Source organism: Pongo pygmaeus, chromosome 14 (genome assembly GCF_028885625.2).
Source record: "Pongo pygmaeus isolate AG05252 chromosome 14, NHGRI_mPonPyg2-v2.0_pri, whole genome shotgun sequence".
In the NCBI taxonomy this organism is placed as follows: domain Eukaryota; kingdom Metazoa; phylum Chordata; class Mammalia; order Primates; family Hominidae; genus Pongo; species Pongo pygmaeus.
Genome location: NC_072387.2, coordinates 110,534,415 through 110,541,939, shown reverse-complemented (window position 1 = coordinate 110,541,939; position 7,525 = coordinate 110,534,415).

Sequence of the window (7,525 nt, the reverse complement as noted above, 5' to 3'; positions counted from 1 at the left end):
CTTCCCAGGTTCAAGCGATCCTCCTGCCTCAGCCTCCCGAGTAGCTGGGATTACAGGCGTGCACCAACATGCCTGGCTAATTTTTGTATTTTTAGTAGAGATGGGGTTTGACCATGTTGGCCAGGCTGGTCTCGAACTCCTGACCTCAAGTGATTCACCCACCTCGTCTTCCTAAAGTGCTGGGATTACAGGTATAAGCCACCATACCCAGCCTTCAAATATTTCTTAAATGGTCCCAAAACAACAGTAATAATTTATAGCTCTCTTTAGTGGCTAAGACTGTCTTCCTCTTATTTATGTTCCTATAGTGCTTCACTTGTCATACAATAGATGCATTATATGCTTTGTTGATTTTTTTTAAAGCAAACTTCTTTTTTTGAAACAGTACTTGTCTATTGAGAGTAATGAAAAAATGATGTTTCTTACTAAAGCCCCTTCAGGATCCTTTTTTTTCCTACCGATTCTAAAACTAGTGCCAAATCAAGTTGTGCAAATCTGGACCCCCGCCTACCGACAAATTCCCTTAGCCTTCACTGCTTCATCTTCCAGCATTTCCATCGTAGCTGTTTTCTTTCCAGAGAACACAGTGATTAATTTGATTGATATTTCAGGAAGGCTTTGATCTGCAGATTTTGGAAGCATACCACACTGGCTCCCTTTTCTTCTTTTTCCGTCTTAAGGCAGCCACCCTCTTTGTTTCTTCGGTTTCCTTTCAAACAAGACTGAAGTAGAAGGCCGCCTGGCAGTTCTTCTCTTTTTTGGAGTCTTTTGCTATTTTAATGTTTTTATTGCTAATGACAGTTGGGAGGCAGGTGTCAAAACAAACATAGGGAAGTCACAAGTTTGAGAAATCTCATCATCCTTCTCTTCCTTGATAGCGAACATCAACAAATCTGGAAAGAGGCTTGGAGCTGGGTGTTGGTTTGTTGGGTGGTTTAACATATGTAGCACATGTGAAAATGCAGCACTTCTTCCCTGTTCTTGTTTGGATTTTTACAAATTTCAATGCAGGCTTACATTTGTTTCTCTCCAAGTTCATCCTGTCAGACGTAGCCTACAGGCCTTGACAGGACCCCTTGAGGTTCTCATTCTGTCACATTGCTTACAGATGTTCTTTCTCCTTTTTTTTTTTTTCTTTTTTTTTTTTTCTTTTTGAGACAGGGCCTCACTCTGTCACCCAGGCTGGAGTGCAGTGGTGTGATCTTGGCTCACTGCAACCTCTGCCTCCCGGGTTCAACTGATTCTCCCAACTCAGCCTCCTGAGTAGCTGGGACTACAGGCACGCACCACCATGCCTGGATAATTTTTATATTTTTTGTAGAGACAGGGTTTTGCCACATTGCTCAGGCTGGTCTGGAACTCCTGGGCTCAACTGACCCACCTGCCCTGGTCTCACAAAGTGCTGGGATTACAGGTGTGAGCCACTGTGCCAGGCCATTCTTCACATTTTATTTGAAATTATTGACAAAATATTGGAACAGAAGACTGAGCCCTCCACCAAAGCACTGAACATCTATGTCCATATTCACACCCAACCAGCCTGGACTTTGGGGTGAGAAAACCCAGACTTGGACCTGGGGCTCTCCCACTGCAGTATCATAGGTAAGGCATTGAGCATTGCTGAGGCACCAGTTTCCCATCTATATGGTGGTGATAAGAAGATCCCTCATAGCCATAAAGTAGACAGCCCAGTAGACCCTCCATAGGTGATAGCTTGGACTTTTGAAAGAGGGGGGCTCTGGGCCGGGCGCGGTGGCTCACGCCTGTAATCCCAGCACTTTGGGAGGCTGAGGCAGGCAGATCACGAGGTCAGGAGATTGAGACCATCCTGGCTAGCACGGTGAAACCCCGTCTGTACTAAAAATACAAAAAGTTAGCCAGGCGTGGTGGCGGGCGCTTGTAGTCCCAGCTACTCGGGAGGCTGAGGCAGGAGAATGGCGGGAACCTGGGAGGTGGAGCTTGCAGTGAGCCGAGATGGCGCCACTGCACTCCAGTCTGGGTGACAGAGCGAGACTCTGTCTCAAAAAAAAAAAAAAAAAAAAGAGGGGGGCTGTGTTGGGAGTACACAGATCTGGCCTTAGATACCTTTATTCCCCATTCACTCAACACATACTAAGTGCTATGTACCAGATACTTTCTTAGGCTGTCTGAATACTAAGGTGGGTGGAAGAGGGCACAGTCTCTTGCCTTCAGCAGTGGACAGTCCAGTGAGAAAACGATCAAAGAGTCGCATGAATAGTAGCTGAGGAGAGAGACCTGCTCTAACCTGGAGAGTCAAGAAAGGGCTCCCTGGGAAGGTGGCTTCCAGATGGAGATTGATAGGCAGAGGGGAGGAAGGTCACTCCAGGCTGGCTGTTCTCAACCAGGGGAGATCTCGCCCTTGGGGGGCATTTGGCAAGGCCTGGGGATATTTTTGATTGTTAAAACTGATGGGAAAGTGATAGGGGAGAGAGAGGCTGCTGCTGTACATGCAGTATGCACAGGACAACCCCCCACACAAATCACCTGGCCTAAAACATCAGTAGTCCCATGGCTGAGAAAACGTGGACCACAAAGAAGCGACAGCATCTGCAAAGGCGCTGCTGTGGGAAAGCTGAAGTCCGAGGAGGCCAGGGGAGGGTGCTTGAGAAGGCTGGCCTTGGTGATGAGCCAGCTCATACAGGGTTCACAGACCACGTGGTGCTTACCTTAAACTGGGGGAGAATCCAAAGCAGGTCAGTGACATGATCCAAGTTAGTGAGGTTTTGACAAGGTCACTTGGCTGCTGGTGAGAAGAGAATTGGAGAGAGGCTAAGGACATGAGGAGAGAAGCCAAGAGACCATCCCAGGTGTCAGCGTCAAAACGAAGGTGGCTCTGTGCAGCCAGGTGGCAGTGGGGCTGGGGAAATGTGGACAGTTGAGAGTAATAAGGAGTCAATCAACTAGTCATGGGCAGGAGGTGGGTGGTGGGGGAATGAGAGGTGCTCAATACAATTCGGCGCAGAAGCCACTGAGGGAGAAGCTGGCCTTAAACTGGAGAGAGAAGGTTCTTGAGAAGAAATGAGATAGGGCCCCAAATCAGGTGCAGTGTGGCCCTACAAAAGAGGAAATAAGGCTCCTGTATGCATGTTAAGAGGTCCAGATGGAAACAGATGTAGGCACCTCTGCACATTCATACAGTTGGCTAAGCCCCAGTTGCAGCATTCAGTGGTCATATTACAAGAAGTTCCACCTGACTCAACTTCTTCATATTAAAAAAAAAAGGCCGGTGCAGTAGCTCATGCCTGTAATCCCAACACGTTGTGAGGCCAAAGCGGGTGGATAACCTGAAGTCAGGAGTTCCAGACCAGCCTGACCAATATGATAAAAATACAAAAATTAGCCAGGCCTGGTGTGGCGTGCGCTTGTAGTTCGTTACTCGAGAGGCTCAGACGGGAGAACTGCTTGAACCCAGGAGGCGGAGGTTGCAGTGAGCCGAGATCGCGCCACTGCACTCCAGTCTGGGTGACAGAGAAAGACTCTGTCTCAAAAAAAAAAAAATTAAAAAAAAAAAAGTAGGTAATGTCTAATTTGCAAGGTTGTTGTGAAGGTTCAAGTTAATATAATAAAATGTCTACAGCTGTCCTGTCCAGTAAGGTAGCCACTCACCACACGTGGCTAGTGAGCACTACAAACATGGCCAGTTCACGTCAAGATGTACTATAAATGTAAAATACATGCTGGATTTTGAAGACCTGGCATGAAAGATTAATGTGAGATCTCAATAATGTTTATATTGATTACATGTTGAAATATTTAGATATATTGGGTTAAATATTTTCCCTTTTTTAACTTTTTAATATGGCTACCAAATTTAAAATTACATCTGTGGCTTGCTTTGGAGCCCACTTGATATTTCCAATGGGTAGCACTGACCTAGAGTATAATAGGAGCTGGGTATACAATCTAACTGATCTAATAAAAAGAATATTTATTGCATCTAATTATTGCAATCTAATTAATGTTTTCATTCTTGGATTCCTACAAGGTGTATATTTCTCATCTTTGTCCCTAAAGCTTTCCTAAGTGGACCAGTCCGATGCCCTTTGGAAGACTGGATTCTGCAGGCCTATCGTGATTATGTGATTAGCAAACAGCCATAGCTGATGAGGGAGACTCTTCCTTATAGACTAATAATAGCTAATACATGTTGAAAGAATGGGAATTAGGAAATCATCCTTTTTTTTCTGGTCCCCAAGGAACCGATTGATTCAAACAGAGATCAGCAATAAATAAAATCATTGATGGGAAACTGCACTGGAGGGACCAGGCTGTCACCAGCCGAACCCACTGACCAATTTCTTTTTTCTTTTTTTTTTTTTATTTTATGACAGAGTCTTGCTCTGTCCCACAGGCTGGAGTGCAATGACGCAATCTCTGCTCACTGCAACCTCTGCCTCCTGGGTTCAAACGATTCTCCTGCCTCAGCCTCCTAAATAGCTAGGATTACAGGCACACACCACCATGCCCGGCTAATTTTTGTATTTTTAGTAGAGACAGGGTTTCACCATGTTGGCCAGGCTGATCTTGAACTCCTGACCTCAAGTGATCTGACCACCTCGGTTCCCAAAGCGCTGGGATTACAGGTGTGAGCCACTGTGCCCAGCCCCACTGACCAATTTCACAATCATTAAGAGTGGGACACCCAGATATGTGTCTCCCACTGTGATGCTGCATACAGTACATTGAGCCTCCCAGGATGTATCCTTGCCAAAAACAAAAACAAAAAAGGCAGTTCCACCTGAATCTAACCAAAATCTGCCTTTTTTGATTCCTAATGTTAAGAAAAAAAAAACTGCAAAATGACATTTTTGAGACCATAAGTAGTAAATTTGTCATGATAATGCTATTATGATTACATAGAATATGTGTATTTTTAAGATAGAAATACACACTAAGTCTGTAGAGGTAAAATGATAGGAGGTCTGGGATTTGCAATAATTAAAGGAAAAAGGAAGGGAAAGGAGGGAGGGAAAGAAGGAAGAATGGATGGATCTCTGCTTATCTTTCCTGACACCATTCTTGCAAATGGTCCCTTTCATATTGTCCTGGGGCAAGTCATATTTTTGTCTTTTGGGTAAATCTTTTAAATATCTTTGTTTAATGGTGAACGTCTTCTGGAAACGTGCCTTCCTGAAGCTTTTGATTCAAGTTAATTGCACCTGCACAGCCGTTTCTGCTTCGGCTTTCACAAATTGACTGTATAGCCACTTTCTCCCACAATTGCTATTATTTTCACTTTACCAACACACTTCCAATTGTTGATTAGAAATAGTTTGTGCAGTGGCTCACACCTGTAATCCCAGCACTTTGGGAGGCCGAGGCAGGTGGATAACCTGAGGTCAGGAGATAGAGACCAGCCTGGCCTACATGGCAAAAGCCCGTCTCTACTAAAAATACAAAAATTAGCCGGTCCTGGTGGCTCAAGCCTGTAATCCCAGCTACTCGGGAGGCTGAGGCAGGAGAATTGCTTGAACCCGGGAGGCAGAGGTTGCAGTGAGCGGAGTTCATGCCACTCCATTCCAGCCTGGACCACAGAGTGAGACTCCGTCTCAAAAAAAAAAGTTTGTTCCAGTTATTACCCCCAAAACTTAGTAGCTTAAAATAACAGTTTAATTTGCTTATTGTGATGGTTTTGTTTTGTTTTTTGAGACAGAGTCTCACTTTTTGGCCGAGGCTGGAATGCAGTGGCGTGATCTTGGCTCACTGCAACCTCTGCCTCCCGAGTTCAAGCGATTCTCCTGCCTCAGCCTCCCAAGTAGCTGGGATTACAGGAGCATGCCACCACGCCTAGCTAATTTTTGTATTTTTAGTACAGGTGGGGTTTTGCCACATTGACCAGGCTGGTCTCAAACTCCTGACCTCAGGTGATCCACCCACCTTGGCCTCCCAAAGTGCTGGGAGTACAGGCATGAGCCACTTCACCTGGCCTGTGATGGTTCATTTTATATGTCAACTTGACTAGGTAGGTCGTGGGGTGCCCAGATATTTGGTCAACCGTCATTATCCTGATTAATACACTCATGCATCTGCAAGTTGGGCTGGATTCATCCCCAATAGGTCCTCTCTTGCTCCATGCCACATGAGCTGGGGTGGCACAAAGACTGGGGCCTGGAATCACCTGTGGTCTTGGTCACCCATGTCTGGCAGTTTGTGCTATTGGCTGTGAGCTCATCTGGAGCCGAGACCTGGAATGCCAGCACGTGGCCTCTCCATGTGGCTGCTTAGGCTTCCTCACAGCATGGTGGCTGAGTTCCAAGAGAGTCAAGCAGAAGCTATGTCACCTTTTCTGACCTAGCTTTGGCAGTCACAAAGTGTCTCCTGCCATCATCATAGGTCCATTCAGATTCAAGAGGAGGGAACGCAGACCTCACTTCTCCATGGGAGGCATGTCAACATCATGTTGTAAAAAGAGCACATGGAATGGGAAATTTTGTGATGGCATCTTAGAAACCCAATTTCCCCCATAGACCTACATAGCGTTTACCTTCCTCTTCTAGACTATTCTTGGGAAATTAAAACATCAGCATGGCGAGTCAGAGTCTTAACAGAGGTTCTGCCAAAGACGACATCCAGCAGGTATTCACATCACTGGAGCATCCCTCCAGGCACTCTATGTTGCACTGGTGCCAATTTGGGGATTTGTATTTTGAGACACATCACTCATTTCCCCCACTCAACCACGCAGACACTACTGACCTCCTGCAGTATCACAGATCTCCATTTCTCTCTTCATCCTCTTCTAGTTGGCTTCCACCTTTAGGGTCATACACTTCCACACAGGTGCCTATCTTTTGGATTAGTGAGCCTCCCTCCCTCAGCAGTCTCTTTAAAACAGGGTATAGCTTTTCGAAGCCAAAGTCCATCCCGACTCACATCCTACCACGTTCTGGGTTGATGACACCAGAGGCAGAGATTAGCGTGATGCTTCTACAAGCCAAGAACACCAGGGGCCACAAAAGCTGGAAGAGACAAGGAAGAATTCTCCCTTAGAGGCTTCCAGGGTAGCGTGGCCCCTGCCAATACCTTGATCTCAGATGTCCAGCCTCCAGAACTGCAAGAGAATGCATTTCTGTTGTTTGAAGCCACCCAGTCTGTGGGGCCCTGTTATGACAACCCTAGGGAACTAATAGAGCAAGTCACTTAATCTTTCAGCACCTTGGCTTCCTTGTCTGTAAAATGGGGAACATAACTTTTTCACAATTATTGAGATGTTTACATGAGAAAAAGACATATAGAGTCCTGGACCTGAGCTTGGTATATCAAAATATTTGATAAATAACTGAAGGGGGGAAAACCCTTCACTTTTCCTATAATTAAATGACCCAGAAATAATTTCAGATTTATATGTTGATTTTTTTGGGGGGGGGGTGGTAGACAGGATCTCGCTCTGTCACTCAGGCTGGAGTGCAGTGGTGCGATCTCAGCCCACTACAGCCTCAAACTCCTGGGTTCAAGCAATCTTCTTGCCTCAGCCTCCTGAGTAGCTGGGACCACAGGCATGTGC